This window comes from Diadema antillarum, unplaced genomic scaffold (assembly GCF_040938485.1).
Source record: "Diadema antillarum isolate AM-2024a unplaced genomic scaffold, OU_Dant_1.0 seq00000079_RagTag, whole genome shotgun sequence".
NCBI lineage: Eukaryota > Metazoa > Echinodermata > Echinoidea > Diadematoida > Diadematidae > Diadema > Diadema antillarum.
Window position 1 is genome coordinate 296,261 of NW_027271172.1, and position 17,703 is coordinate 313,963.

The following is a 17,703-nucleotide window of genomic DNA, read 5'->3' on the forward strand; positions in this document are numbered from 1 at the left end:
AGATTCTTGTTATGCAAATACATTTTGTTAGCCACTAGGTTGTGCCACCAGTAGGAAACCCGTATTCTTTTTATTAAAACACAAAAGAAAGAAAGAAAGAAAAATGTCTTGTAGTGGGGTGGGTGGAGAAATTATTCAATTTACTGTCAGATCACTGAGGAGCGAGTCAGTCCGTATGTGCCAGTACAATATAATCATTTAAAGATTGACCATGGAAGCTGAATGACAAGATGAACACAGTATATACAGTGTATGCACAGAAGTGCTTTTCTTTTCTGGTCCGACCACAGCATGATGCGCCATGTAATGTATGCAGCCAGCGTATTCTTCTGTGCTCGTGATCTTACAGTTTTTGTACAGTAAGATTAACCATCTCTGTCATCTGCGTTTGGTATCTTGCAGCATGTCAAGAGCTCTTCACTGGCCTCCTTTCTATGGTCTCGTGCATCTTTTCGGCCTGCCACCTGTTATCTGGGTCTTCCTGGATTTTGTTTTCCATGGATAAGAGATTTCACATTGTTTACCCGTATGTTTGATGGACTGGTTGGTGATGTTAAATTCCTCCTTGTCAGCCTGTGACTTTCCTGATGGTTCACAGTAGCAGTCAGTACCCCTGACTCCCATCGCCTCTGGGCTCCAAAACTTGTCAGGTCGACTGGCTTGTTAATCTGCATAACTCTTCTTGTGTGCATGAGTTCCTGAGGCGACAGTTTGAACACGATCGATCCATCCTATTGGAGTATGACGAGCTGTATACAGTGCACTCCCGTTACAACAAACTCGATTATAACAAAATTTTGTTTTAACGAGTAAACTTTTGGTCCCAGAATTATTGCCATTAAAGTCTGTGGTAAAAAATTTGCTTATAACAAACACAGTTATAGCGAAATTTTCATTATGACAAAGTCTTTTCCTAACACCAGCGACAAAGAAAAACAAAAGAAATGTGCTCAGTTATAACAAAATGCGGATCACTTTTGTAAATATGTAGCGGAACAATTCATAGCATTTCTAGCGTCTCTGCATGGGCGAACGCTTTAATCACTGTGTGTTCACTTCGTGTGTCACGCACAGTTTTTGAGTAAACTTGCATTATTGTAATACAATAACCAGAAATTGAATAAGGTTAATCGTTTTTTTGTTCCGAAGGTTCTTATTACAAAACGCACAGATTCTGACACACCAATGTCCGTTAGTACGGAAATGAAATAGGGTTTGTTATCACGAACATTTTGGTGTTATTCCAAAGGTTCATTATTAATAAGGTTTGTCAGTCCGACAATGAAATATGGTTCTTATTACGACGGTTTGTTAATCCGAAAATGAAAGGAATTCCAAACTTTCATTAATCGCAACATTAAAAAAAATGTTTTGTTAATCCCAAAGAGAAAAAGGTGACTCCACTAACTAAATTTAGGAATTGCAAACCTTGTAATCGTCTTTAAGAAATAAGCAGCCTTTCTCATTTTTGTGATTCACAAACCTCCTTCGGTATACGAACCTTATTTCACTTTTGGATTAAAAAAAAGCCTTTGGAACAACGAACCTTCGGAATAGTGAACCTTTCTCATTTTATAATTTACAAACCTTCGGAATGATGAGCCATATTTCATTGTCAGATCAGCGAACCTTCAGAAAGCAAACAATTTATTATTAATATGTAAATTATGAACTTTCGGAATAACGAATCTTCGGAAGGGCAAAGCTTCAAATGAACAAAGCTTCGGAATCCCGGGAATGAGGAAACCTCGGAATAAGGAGTCTTCGGAGTAACGAACTTTTGTATAGAAATGAACATTTGACATTGCAAATTGTAACTGAATCCTTAACTGTCATTTTCTATACATGTGTGACAATACAAACAACTTTCCATTTTATGTTCTCTTTTAAATGTAATATTCAATGGAATTAAAAAGGTAACATCCCATTTCACATACAAAAGAAAACTGCCAGTCCCAAGCATTTCGTTATACCGCTAGTGCACTGTAATTGCCATACTCTGTCATTTCACCTCCATGTACAATTGTAGAGCCGATATGGATCCTAAATTTTTACTTCATTGTAACTGGAATTTCATTGTAACTGTGTTCGTTAAAACGGGAGTACACTGTGTATCATAACCTCTGAATCGTCAAGGCACCTCTGTCATTATAAAAGTTACCTGTAACATTCATACATGTACTTCTATTTATTTTGGCAAAATATAAAACAATAAACAACTTACAAGATGAAGAATATGATGGGAATCTGCCTTGTAGATTATTTCAATAATTCCCATCAAATGTGGGCATGTTAGCTTTTTTTTTTTCCATCTCCATTCCTCTCTGATAAATCTTCTCTTTCCTCATGTTGGTCAGGTACTTCCCTTGTCTGATATCTTGCTGACTTCATCTCAAGCTGGTGGTTGGGCTAGCTCCATCTCCCGTAGGCCAATTGCTTTCATCATCTTTAATGTTAGCGTGCAGAATGGTTTAAGACTCTGTGCTCACACTGATCTCCGTCCTCCGAGTTCTGACAGTAGTCCTGGTTTGAAATCAGCATATCCAGAAATGATTGCTGGCCTTCATCCAACCTTTCCTCCCCGATCATCATCTTCCAGAGTCAGTTCTTTTGTAGATCCTTGTAAGAGATCACATACTGTTCATATGCCTGCTGTATGTCAACAATTAGCTATAGGAGCTCTATATGACACTTATCAAAACATTCTCCAAGCTGATGAACAAGACTTTAGGTTTTTGTTTTTTTTTCACTTCAGCCATGGATTCCGAGCAGGGTCTGCTGTGGTCTGCTGATTATCTGTCACATAATCCTGTCACTCGTGATCCCAACACAACAATACATTATTATGGAATGAGGGAAACCCTGGTGGCCAACTCGAAGCACACACGAAAACATAACACACTTATTGAAACTGAGCCATTATAGACAGACAATATATTGTTATACTGTATATATGTATATATATATATATATATATATATATATATATATATATATATATATATATATGTATATATATATATATATATATATATATATATATATATGACAGAGCTGCCAACTAGTACTGATTTTCAGTAATTTCTACTGAAATTGGAGAATACTGAAGGTTACAATCAAATTACTGATTTCAGAAATTAGTGTCTGTGATATATTCTATTGCACTTTTGAGAATTACTGATTTTCACTTAAAAAAGGAGCAAATTACTGATTTTCAGCCATCAAAGTACTGAAAGGCTTGTGCAAAAAGTCGGCAGCTCTGATATGAGATTAAAACCTAAAATGGCATTAAAACGCTTTATCCTGGCGAGGAAATTAAGCGCATGTTTAAAGCGTTTTAATGCCATTTTAGGTTTTAATCTCATATATATATATATATATATATATATATATATATATACATATATATGTTGATAAGGTAGTCCACGTGTTGGCAAGATAAAAAGATAAGTAACAAAGCTGCAACAAAGTTCATGCTGTATTCACCAACGGTTTATTTCTTCACACAAATTTTCGGGCGTCTCGCCGCCCTTTCTCAAGTGTTGATACTGAGAGAACAATAACAAAATATATTTTGTATATATTTTGTTATTGTTCTCTCAGTATCAACACTTGAGAAAGGGCGGCGAGACGCCCGAAAATTTGTGTGAAGAAATAAACCGTTGGTGAATACAGCATGAACTTTGTTGCAGCTTTGTTACTTATATACATATATATATATACATATATATATACACATATATATATATATATGTATATATATATATTTATATATGTATGTATATATATATATACATATGTATGTATATATATATATATATATATATATATATATATATATATACATAATGTACCCCATCACAATTTGATACACTAAATGAGCGTTTGCAATTATCACAAGAACTATAAGCATGGGTGATTTTGTAGAAATATCCTGCCTGTCAGTGTTCATTAATGTAAGTATATATATGATTAACTGAGATTATAAAATACATGTATAACTGCAGAGATAAATCATCTGTCTCCACAGAAAAACAAAAACAGAAGAGTCAATACAATCACATTATCGAGTGATTCAATCTGACCCCAGATGTTGAAACTTATATCTACTTACTTTGCAATTGCCTGTGTGGATGAAATTCTAGGTGAAAAGAACTTTTAAACGAATATGGTGTGTGTGAGGAGGCCAACTCAGATTTCTAATCTGTTTAAATTGTGGTAACCGCACAGAGGATATGCAGGAATAGAAATTGATACATAATCAAGGTTCTTCCTAAATTCATTATCATGTCTTTCTTTTTCTTAACATTCAAGTAAAGGTATACAAGTAGTGAGTTCCACCACTGGACAAATCAATCGATTTCTGAGATGTAACTACAGGTGTATTGATTGTATTGACATTGTCTTGAAGTCAAGTACCCCAAGGTCACTGTATCATCTGCATGCATTGTGATAGCAAGACACTCCCCTTTACCACCGTTAAATTCATTAGTATACATTAAATTGTACAAAGAGAATGAGACGGAAGATTGATGAGCATCAAAGGTTGTTTGATCAAACTTGACAATCTGTGTTATGTTCAAACAAACAAACAAACAAACAAATCATGAATCAACAACGTGATGTAAGGATTGAAACCCATCTTGTCAAATTTCTAAGTTTACAAAATACTGAAATACAGTTCGTGTATTGTGTTCAAGGCACTAGAAATATCGAGAACGTTGATCTGTCCTTTGATCCATTTGTAAATATAAGTACATTGTAAAGCGAAAGTACTACAAAAACTGTGCATGAAACTTGTATTTTATCTGATAAGTCTGTCAATATACATGGATGGGGTCCGGGACAAAGGAATTCAAAAGCAAGCACTCTGTGTGTGAGGAGGCCAAAGTCTGACTGTGTCGTATATGACCATGTCTGGCACCCCCCCCCCCCCCCCCCTAACTACTGAAACACAGATTTTGGTCCAGTAAAATGTTAAAGGTGACTCAGCATTCATGTGGGGGGGGGGGAGGGATGAAAATCGTTCCAACAGCCTTTCATTGCCTCTGCCGTCACTAGTACCGTCTACTCAAAGCAAAGAAACATCCGGACAACATGCTTGTTGGCAGCTCTTTTATATAACATCACAACTATTTTGCGAACCAAAACCTATACTGATTTTAGTGATTCCTGCACTCATTATGTGCGATATTTGTTCATTATATGTCGTGTCACAAATGTGGCTGTTTCATGATTTACTTCAGGCATCCTTGAAGAATAAATCACACAGAGATCTGTTATGTACTGAACGGAGTTGAATGTGCACTTATGCGATGTTGGTAACACAATTGAGTCATGATTCGTCATTACAGCTTGTATGTGTGTATAAGCAGATGTAATTAATGTGTGTGTTTGTGCCAAGTAGGAATACAAACCTTAGGACAAAGTCATGACTGTAATAAACCTTACACCCTATATTCTCCCATATTGGTTACTTATTGGGACCTTGAGTTGCATTATGACAATCTTGATCAAGATCGATTCAAATGCAATGTCATATTCGAGGCGGAAGAGGATAGCTACTGCAGTACTTTTATTGTCTAGTCCACCGGCGCGTTTCGATTATGGCTCATAATTTTTGATGCCTATATCCGTTTGTGACCAAACTTGGCTGGGAGTTTAAAGTCACCACAATGTCTAAGCTCATATAGGTGGGGTCAGTGAAGTTCCGGGATTTAGAAAAAACATAAATTTCTTCTACGCGAATGGGCAAGACACATTTTGGCATTTGCCTTGTTTCGTAAATTCATGGTTGCCATGTTCCGTGCCGATACCTTAAGGAAAACTTGCAGCAATTAATCATATCAGTATGCGATGCGTGTGTTTGAAGTGTTTTATTTATTTATTTCTTTTTCTTTAACAAGCAAAATGATCACAGTAAACAGTGCGTCAGCAAGGAACTTCATACGTGTATATACTGTATAACGTTTTGTTGTTCTCTCTTGTTGTTCAGGGGAAGAATCTCCGGTTGAATAATCTGTTGTGATTTTTCATTCCCCCCCCCCTTTTTTTTTTTAAGTTGCAAAAGTGTGTGGAGGTGGTGCTGCCTTGCAGCTCCCCTCCCCTTCCCCGTTCCGCGGCCAGTGGCAAGGAGTGGAAGGCAAGAGTAAAGCCAGGCTGACACTTGCACGATTCTGTGGCACGCATTGGCACGACTCGAGTCGTGCCAGTGCGCAAACTAGTCGTAAACTGACGTGAACTGTGCGTAGACCCGTTGTGACCTGCGTGCCATGTCCGGACGAGAATTTTGAATTGTTCAAAATTTTGGTCACGACTTGCCAAGACAAAATCGTGGCCAAAAGTCGTGCAAGTGCAAGCCTGGCTATACAACAAGATGACAATAAAGTGTAGGACTTTCCCTAACAGAGGAATTATCATAATACATACATTTGTAGTGCACTCAATTTTTTAATACGATACACTTATAACAAACACACATTGGACTTTACCCGAGTCAACATCAGTGACACTCGTGACTTACACTACTGTAAACGTGGAAATTTTCGCGGATTTCGCGCTACGTTCGGCTAGCGCGAATTCAAAAACGCGCGAATATATCTTCACAATTTTCTATGCACATTTTGGACGGGATGAATTGTGTGCGCTTCATCGATGATACTGCTATATACGTAGTACAATGTACAGGCATGTTTACGCTACTAGTACTGTGCGAAGAGACGATAGATTGCTGTGTACTGTAGCATGCATGTGTGCACCGCACGCACCGATGCTACATTCCCCCTTGACTACGCGTACTACAGTCACAGCTGTACTACGTAGTTGAGTGCTTGTACTCGCAGTCGAGCCGCTCGCTACGTCGCTTGTCGTACGCTGGCATAGCAAGCTATGTACCAGAGGCTTTGGATGAAAGTAGTGAATGTGTACTACAGTAAAGTAACCTGCTGCGGAGCGCGAATTTAAGAACCCGCGAATACGTTTTCGAGCCGCTCAGCGCGAAAAATTAATCGCGCGAAAATATTGACGTTTACAGTATACGTCTTGGGGAGTTCGAAGACCAGAGATAAGAACAGTAACAAATATCCCGTCGTTGGTAGTAGAACTGACATTGCCATGTTGCCGAATCGACACCTCACGACATCGCCTTATAAGGTAAAACAAATCCCCGTATTTCTTTCTTTTTTTTGTTTGCATTAGGGAATTAACATAAATCTTACACTAACGATTCATTGACCGAGATTTTGTTAGCAACACCGTATAATCAGTTTTACTTGTCTACGTCTGTTTATATCCACCGTTAGAATGGCATGCTTTCATTTCGAATTTATAAAATGACTGAAACGGTAAAGCCAATTAAATTCAACTGATCTTCGAGACGAATTTAACTTTGTTGCTCATTTTCTCTGTGATATTGCGTTCGTTGGTAGTCATGATGTCATCAGTTGCATCAACTACTGTGCCCTACTAATAATTTTTTACCTGTAAGTTCATCTTTATATTCATACGGACTACATTTTACCTTTACCTGTATCACAGACTACACTACCTCAAACAGTGTTTAGAAATGATAGAAATATTGTGTTTGGCTCTCAGTAGCCCTGCTCCACGGTCCAATGGGGACCGCGTGTTCTTTTCGAATGACTTCGCATTCCTTCACATTAGAATGACATTAGCTCATATCTTTTTGTTAAGTCTTCTTTAAAAGCAGGGTAGTCCCATTCAGTGCCACAAAGGCCTGCTTTACAAGGGAGCCCTGCGTTGATATACCTTACATTACATGTGCACACAATAAAAAACAAGCACAAAACGAACATAGATATGATACAGCTAAAGAACAATCGGTTCGTAAGAACATAAAACACCTAAGAAAGATCATAAAACGAGCGGAGAAATAGATATCTGAATAATTCATAGCTAGTGCAAAGGGTTTATGGTAGAGATTCATGTTGGCCTACACGATTCTTAAATGTTTGCAATGAGGAGGCTGTCTGAATAAAAATGGGTGTCTCATTAAATGATTTGCTTAGTGCAGCATAATGTGCATGAAGGAGCATTTCTTATAGTCAGTTCTAGATTTGGGTATATGTATTTGGCAAGAAAGTGCATATCGAGTGCAGGGCCGGCGCAGCCGTGGGGGCCGTGGGGGCTAGGGCCCCCACACTTTTTGTGCACCATACAAAGGAATACATAAGGTGTCATCACTTTGTTGGCTCATGAAACCCGGAAGTGGGCCCCCACACTTTTGAAAACACTGCGCCGTTCCTGGAGTGGTACAGTAGGACGTTTGGTCACAAGTTTGACTATGTACGGTGGGGCTAAATTGTGTAACAATTTGTACACCAGGACACAGTAATGATATTGAATTCTTTATTCAACTGACTGCCATTGAGAGCATGAGTAAAAGCTTGCGCTGACATGTAATATCAGTCTCAACTGAAGGAAAGATTTTCGAAAAATTGGCGGAAGAGTATAATGCCCTTTATGGACTTGAAATTATCATGAAAGTCTTTGTAGAGTAGGCTTACTTTATTTACATGGTATGGAACTTTTGCCAAATTATAACTTCATTTCACTTCTTCTTTATTCACCGCACACACACACAAAATCAGTTATAATCTTCGTGCTGAACAGCTAAAGCGATTCTAAAGCACAAATTCATATGAAAAAGTGTGCAATATACACAAAACAAAACCTGCGATATATATATGAAGAGCTGGATGTCGGAGTGTAAAAAATCACACCCTCGCCGGGGTCATATTCTCTAAAAAATCGAGTGAAAATATTCACTTTTGAAGGAGTGAATACAAAAAGAGTGAATTTACAGTGAAATTGAAGTGAATTTTAAGTGAAAATGTTGATTTTCACTCATTTTGGAGTGACCTCCTGTATCACTCGAAGATTTTGAAGTGATCCCTGAGGTCACTCTTAAACGAGTGAAAATGAACTTTTTCACTCAAAATTTACTCCTTTCTGTTATTCACTCCTTCAAGAGTGAACATTTTCACGCGATTTTTTTAGAGAGTATATAACTACATAATTATACAGTGTAGTTTCTTTTTTCTTTTCTTTTTTTATCACATAGGCATACCCCAAATCGCCTGGCCTCATCTTCTATCCGTTTTCCGTTTCTTTGTCACAAACACTGATTACTTGGGGCTTACAGCCATATTAAGAAAACGAAACTAAACATATCAGTGTCTGCGATAGCGTGATTCCATTACGCTTGGAGATAGAGCAGGAAAGGAACGATGGCGAGATAAGGAATGTGCGAGAGAGAGAGGGAAAGAGAGAGAGAGAGAGAGAGAGAGAATGTAAAGAGGGAGGGAGACCAGAGAGAAGAGGGATGGGGTGGGCGGAAAGGAGAAAGGGGGAGGAAAAGAAATGATCGTTCATTATTGTGTGACATAATGCTAAATATATAACATAAGTTCTTTTTTCTTTTTTTCAATCACTATAGGCATACCCCGCTTTTCTTATTTGGTACCATTAATTTAATCGCCTGATCTTTATATTCTATCCGTTGTCCTATCTATTATTCCTGTTGTAATATTCATAAGTGAGAAATATGAAAATAAATGATTTGAATTGAATTGAATTGAATTGAATTGAATTGAATTGTGTGTAACAACACATCCTAATGAGAAATCAAACTTTACTATTCATGTACCTCCATATAGACCTCAGATATTTCAGCGATGACCCTGGCTCAGTACAATATTTTCAAAACACAAAACCAAGTTACTTTCATGGCGGAATTTATAGTTGGAGTTATACAGTGCTATTCAGAATGGACCTTGCTAGCTAATCAACCTGTCTTGTGAGGTGCCCTTTAAATGCTAAATGATGACGAACTTTGAGAGCAATGCAGAGAGCCTGACAGAAAAGTAACAGTGCTGTTGAGACGAGTTCCTGCTTGGCTAAGTTTGCTTCATGAGTTTGACCTTCCGTTTGCTCTATTCTGAATGTATAGGCCTATACTCTTCTTGTTGAGGCGTCCATTTCATCATTTCTATCGGTCGTCACGTGGTCACCTATACAAAAAAAAAAGATATACAAACGATATTAAAAATATAAAAATAGTTAAGCAAGAGATATCGAAAGGATGTATCAAAATGACACGATTGTGTCTCACGATTACAAACTCGATTTTACAAAACCCTGAAAACATCATACTTTCTAAACGATTATGTAACATTGCACTCTTATCACGAATTTGTCGGTTTTTGACACGACTATAAATGAGCAATCTGCGTTTCTTTACGTCAATTTAGGGCAACCTGCCAATTAATGCAATGCTTGTTTAGATCGCACATTATTCTGACTTGAAGCTTGTTTATGTTCTCCTATATCAACAATTATATGCCAAAGTATGAAGCTTTTCCCGTCCTGCACCTGAATGTATAATGCTATTGGTTGTTCAGTCGGATGTGCCAAAAGAGAAATTTGATCTGGATTTATTAGCTCCTTTACCAAGCTCCGTTTCCCATAGTGCAATGTGCGTGACTTCACTTCACGGACGTGGATGTGAGAGGAAAGCGCAGCAACATTTTTCACTTGTAATAGTGAGTTATAACTCTTTCCCCTACTTCGTTTTTCCATGTCCTTTTATTCTCTTTAATTCTAAAGAGGATGGCATAATAACTATGCTCACCCAGGATCACTTCGATATCGATGATTTGATTGCAAGTCAGGCCTGATAGGGCCTATTTGTGCGTACATTGTTATGATGAGGAATTCCAAAGCCTTAAATTACAATTTAAACATCAGACCAAGTTATCTTAAAGTTTGAATGAACTATTTTTATACTTACCATTAATCAATATACAGTCTCCAAATTGATTCATTGCTTCTCCAAGTTATGCATTGAGAAGACTCGTTACCCTAAGCGGGTAAAAAAGATACAGTATTATATCATGACTAATGATTAATAACATATATATAGTCACATAATAAAATTGCACAAAATCTCGTCTCCAAACAATATACATGTAGCTTCAACAGAACATTCCAGTGCTTGCAGTAAACCTCTCGTAAGTCTACCCATACATGCATTAGCTCCTATTATCACACAGATACTAGTAATTAATTTGGTCCTGACAAGTGGTCGTCTTCTGATTCATTAAAAAAGAAGGCTCATATCTCGCATATCATCAAGAGAGGTGGATTTGATCCGGAGGAATCGAGAAATTACAGGCCGATTGCTCATCTGAAATCCCTTGGCAAGAAAATTGACAGCATCGTGGTCCATCACTGTAACAATAAACAATTTGTATGTCATGACTCAATCCGCCTATAGACAATACAATCGTATTGTCGTGAGACTGCCCTTGAAAGTTGTCAATGTAAACTTCCTTTATCATAAGGCAGCATTTGACATGTTTGCACGTCAAACACTCGCTTGTGCAATGCAAACGATGCTGTTTGCACAAGATAACAGCTCTTGAACTTACACACGAGTCATAATAAATATTATTACTAGCCTCCTATCAAAACATCATAGTGAGAATAGATTACACAAAGTGGCTATATAATTGATAACTGTATGTAAATATAGGATGTTAAGTTCATATTAAATCCTCCGTCGGGGTTACATAAGGGTCAGTTTTTGACTCTTTTGCTTTCAGCATCTAATTTGGCCCTATTGTATGATATCATCAGTATAAGCAGGCGTTGATTGACATAATGACGTCATATGCTGACGATACCAACGATACACAAGTTTGCATTTTGGTATAGAAGGGTAATCAGTCTGAAGCAATTTTGCAACTCCAGGCATTTATGGCCGACATATAAGATAAAAACATGGTCAATTCATAATGGTGTCATGCTCAATAAAGATAAGACAGAGGTTCTTCATTTCACAAGTACATTAATCAGGCAGTGTGGTAGGATTTATAACATCTAATTTACTAACACTCTGATACAGACTGATAACTCTGTCAGGAACCTAGGTGTGGGACTGGATAAGTATTTGACGTTGTCTACTCATGTGAATCAATCTTTTTTTCAAATGGCCTTGTTTGCCTTGCACAGGATTGGAATGATTTGTCTATTCCTTTCTAAAAAGTTGACAGAGAGACTCGTGTATGCTCACATAATGTCTCGTCTTGTATTGTCTACCGAACATTGAAATCTAAAAGTCGCAAAGAATACAAAACTCGGGAGTTAGATTGCTTACTCATACCCGAACCAATTAGCATAATAAATAAGTCAAATTTTAAGACATCTGTGTTGGCTGCCAGTTAACGGATTGACTTCAAGCTGTGCATCATGGTATTTATGATTTCTCTGACGTGTGTGCAAGAACTATAGATATAACTTATCTATGACAGTTCATATTTAACAAAATATCACCCGGCAGGAAACCTTCGCTCAACTTAACCTAATCAACACACACACGCACACACACACACACACACACACACAACACACACACACACACACACACACACACACACACTATATCTTATGTATGTGATAAAAGCACGATTACCTCAATAGACCAGAAAAGAATGACCAAGGCTACGAATAATACAGTTCCGAATGGGGCCTTTTCCAACATCTCCACAACTGAAGTCCACGATTTTCCCCGTCTTCAAACTTGCAGATGATTTCCAAATGAGAACTAGAGATTGTAATTTGTCATTACTGACAAATTAAGGTGATCCGATTTTTTTTTTTCATCAATGATTCGAGTCCTGATCGCAATAGGCATGACCATACAGGTTTCGTCTGTTGTTAAAAACGTTGGCCGTGTGATGTTTGAATTCTCGTTTAGAAAAGGGAGTCATATCTGCCATCTTTGGTACCAAATTCCGTATACACTAGATAACGAAGATACAACAACAAATACATATGACCTTTGACCCACCTTTACACTCCCAAGATGGCATCTCAGGAGAAAGTGGTTATTTTGTGAAATGATTCTTGCGACATCGTCTATACGTGTGCAAAATATGGGAAAGATAGGACAGGTAGACAGGTATTCGCCAAGATACAAGATGAAACATTTATGACCTTTGACCCTAATTTACATACCCAAGATGTTGTCCGATCAAGTAGTTGTTATTTTATGAAATAATGTACGTGACATGAACTAAACATGTGCAGAATATGGGGGTGATAGGGCGTGTTTTTCTTGAGTTATTGCAAAGAAAGTTGCAGAAAGAAAGAAATATCTCAATACATAGAAGATAAGCTTTAATTTCAAACAAGTTTTTTATCGTGATCCCGACATCGTATGAAAAAACAAAATCAAATTTTACGATAGCGCAAAGTCTCAGCTACAACATATTAAAATCTGGGAGAAATTCACCGAAGGGTAAGTGAGCTAGTGCTCGATAAAGACAATCATGTCAATTTTCACATTAAAAAAAATTCCCTCCCATAGAGATAACACGTCATAACGAAGATACAAAAAGAAGTACATATGACCTTTAACCTCAATTTGCACAGACAAGATGGCATCTGAGTAAAAAGTGGTTATTTTGTGAAATGATCCTTGTAACATGGTCTTTGCGTTCGCAAAATATGGGAAAGATAGGACATGTATTCACTAAGATACAGGATGAAACACTTATGACCTTTGACCCTAATTTACATACCCAAGCTGTTGTCCGATCAAGTAATTGTTATCTTATGAAATAATGTACGTGACATGAACTAAACATATGCAAAATATAGAAGTGATAGGGCGTGTTTTTCTTGAGTTATTGCAAAGAAAGTTGCAGAAAGAAAGAAATATCTCAATACATCGAAGATAAGCCTGAATTTCAACCAAAATTTTTGACGTGATCCCGACATCGTATGAAAAAACGAAGGGCACATTTACGGTAGCGTAAAGTCTCAGCTACAACATATCGAAATCTGGGAGAAATTTACTGAAGGGTAAGTGAGCTAGTGCTCGATAAAGATAGTCATGTCAATTTTCATTTCCAGAAAAACTGCACTCCCATAGAGATAACACGTAAACTGGTCAAATTTGACAAGGTTACTTTCAATCCATTTTTACGAGGTGATACCGTTATCCAATCAAAATTTTGTTATGTTATGTTTGAAAGAACATTAAATAAGCTACAACATACTGAAATCTGGGTGAAAATTGACAAAGGACTAGTGAGATACGCTCGAATGAACTTGAAATTTGATGACGTCATTTTGAAAATTTACTTTTTTTACTTTATTAAGAAATTTGCTATCTTTTAATCATTTTGTCAGCATTGCCACCCCATGAAATGACATGTACAACTCATCAGCTTTCAGAATATGTAAAGAAAATGGGGGGTCATTGTCCATCCTGACGAGTAAAATCGAATTTAAAATTAGCAGTTTTTTGGCATAGTTGCACTGTATATCGCCATTGACGCGCGCGCGGAATTTCAACTTTGACGGGCCCGTATGACGTCATATTGAGTCGCATTGATTTGAAACTTGGTATAAATATTCCTTAACATTTCAGACATCCGATCAAAGTGAAAAAACTGGAAATTTCAATTGCACATGAGCTGTGCGTGCGTATATGCGCGCGCGCGTACGCGTCCGTCCGATTTTTTCAATTTTTCAAAAAATGCTCTAAATGGTCTGAAACGTGTGCAAAAAAAAATTGAGCTCGATTGGAGCATACAAATATTTCAACGGGCGCGTACGCGCACGTTTTAAGAGAAAATATGAATTTTGAGAACATGAGTAGAATGCGCATAATTTGAAATATATGTGACGTAAATTTCATTGAAAAATTTAATTCCATTAATGAGATATGATTGAGAATGTGTTTTCATATAATGACGTCATAGTGACGTCACGGTCGACTGATCACAATGATACATTAGATTTGTCGTCTTTGGGACATGATGCATACATGGTATAATTTTGAAATTGATAGGCAGCGGACTTTCTGAGCTAACCTCTGCACAACTTTTGCGGAGAAATAAAGAAACAAAGAAGAAGAAAGAATCCGTACAGATACAGAAGGTGATCCGAAGGATACTCGGATCACCTAATTAGCAAATCAAACCATACACTGTAAACTTGTGAGCAGTTTTGTGGCGTCCTTTCAACACCCTCCGAAAGTCATGGATAGAATCGGGTTGTGTGTCGTGCTCTACATTCGCAATACAATGTGTTCACCATGTGTTGTGGGTGTGGCTCGGCTATGACCAATGATCGCATACTGCGTGTGCACGCGTAATCGTGACGCGCTGAAGATCTCAGTGCACTGTTTCTGATTATGTCTACATTCCTCTCTTATCTCTGCCTTTTGAAAAAAAAAAAAATCAATTGAGTATTTCCTTTGTTATGCAGTTGACTGTCATGACTGATGACATTATAGAGGGAAGCGGAAAACGAAATACACGTACCCAAATGAATTGTCAGTTTTGTTTCTACCATGTAATAACATAAGACCGTAAAGGGCATTGTTCCTTTAGAGTTCATAATGAAAACTATAACTGTTGTTCGTATAATAGACTGACTTGTGGACATCAGTGTGCTGCGTGTACTCTATATTGCCGAACAAAAATCAGCCATCGGTTTAATAACATTCTTAGAAATTTATATGTTTTGCCTTTAAATGTGACTAAAAGGAGAAATATACCTGAATAAAGGATCAGACAGCACCTAAACCCCACTTTTTTTTTAATCCTGAAGAGTGGTATGTGGAGCGTGGTATCTTTGTCATTTCATACGCATTGACGATACAACCATTGAATATGGTTGGATTTACAGCGGTAACTTCAATATCGTACCATTACTTATCGATAATGGTCTCCTCCACCTGTACATACCTCATACAATGGAATGTACTTCTACAGCTTACATGTATATCATGTACGTATAAGCATTATTTCTTCTGAGTACTGTTGTTTATGATTTGGTGTGAACATTGTTCATTTTGTCGAAATGGTTTCACTTGTATATACAAGTGGAGAAATAAGACAAAGTGAAACAATATAATTTGGGACGAATATTGTTGGCATATACAGGGATGCTTATTTCTGCTTTTTAACATATTGCTTTCTTAAACATTTTAGATACATGTATAAAGTGCAAACGGAAGAAGAGTGTTGAATTCTTCGGCTCTCATAGGTTGGTAGCCCACTATCTGTTCTATCATATGTCATTAGAAATAATGAACAGAAAAGATTTTGCGACAGGTCTATACATCAGAAAAAAAGCCTGATTATTTATCTTTAAAATGACACCTCACATGGGTACTTCTGGAATGCATAAAATAGCCGAGTATGGGGACAGATCAAAAGTGAAAAGTCTCAACAACTCTGCCATTCATTGGTAATTTTATTAGACTTGATTTATTGGTTTCTGCATTATCATTGTACATGTACACATTGTTACGCATAATGTTGTTCACACAATGTTGTATAACAAAGTGTATGCATGGTGCAATAAAGCATAGCTTATATTTGCTTTGCCTGCAGCCCTTACACACGTACAGAGAGAGAGAAAAAAAAAAGGGCGAATGCATAGAGAGACACATTATATAGAATATGAGAAAGGGGAGTAGGAGAGGAGAGATTTGACAGCTTGCTTCAGAAAGGATTTGCCTACTAAGTATTTGCTCTCATAAATCATTTTGCTTTTCACCCAAGTGCAGATGGACAGTTTGGAATGCCAGGTTATTGTCAGCCATAGTAAAGATAGCTACAAGAGATCAAGTGCGGTTATATCTACAAGTATAGGAAGCTTATATACAGCACACATGCATCAACATATTAAAGAATCAATGATGATATGGAGAGCAGCATTGTTTTCACTGCTTTCTTAACATACAGTAATACATGTACTTGAACTTAATATTTTGAATATCGCAAGGAAAAGAGTTCCAGAAATCGGGTCCAGTGTGTCTGATAGATTTCAGAGACATTGCTGTCTGATATAAACGAAAATTTCAGATTGGCTTGTAGGATAAAAGTATGTCCTTGTTCAACTGAAATAATGAGATTAAGAAGCTAGCAACTGACCGTTATTGAGTTGGAACATAATAAATTAATTTTGCAAAAAAGTTTATGTCATTTACCTCGAGTATTTTGTATTCTGCAAATAAGAGATCTTAATGCTCCTGAAAACTTTAGCTAGTGCATATACGTATGTCCCTTTTTTTTGTAAGAATAAGATGCTATCATTAAAAATTTCTGAGGTTGCACTGTTTTAATGATAAAAAAGGCCACTGGAATAAGCAATACTGAAATGTCAGCACTTTCAAAAAAACCCATTTCCTAGACATAAGAAGATTATTTGGTCAACCTGTATGTTTAATTTCAATCTGCACATATACTACTGCAATGTTAAGTCATGGATGAAGCCTGGAATCTAATGATAATCTCACAATGCATTCATTTCAAGCACATACCTTCCCTGAAAAGACATATCAAATGGAGATTATACTGTCTGACATAACATGTTTGCTTCATTTTTCAACATATCACGTTTGAAATTTCCTCATACCCAGTCGTACTCTGCATTCTGGGAATGCATAATGTAAACAAATAAGTTGTCCATGTAAAGAAAATTACTCAGGATTTCTTATGATGTCACATTTAAATGAAATGATGTAGTTTTAAGGGAAATAATATCTTTTGCCTTTTCTTTTGCAAAAGGGACACTCTATCCGACAAATTTTGGTGAGTGTTGCCCCAAACTAAAACTCCATAATTAAGGTTAGGTATTATCAATGACGAGCATAACACA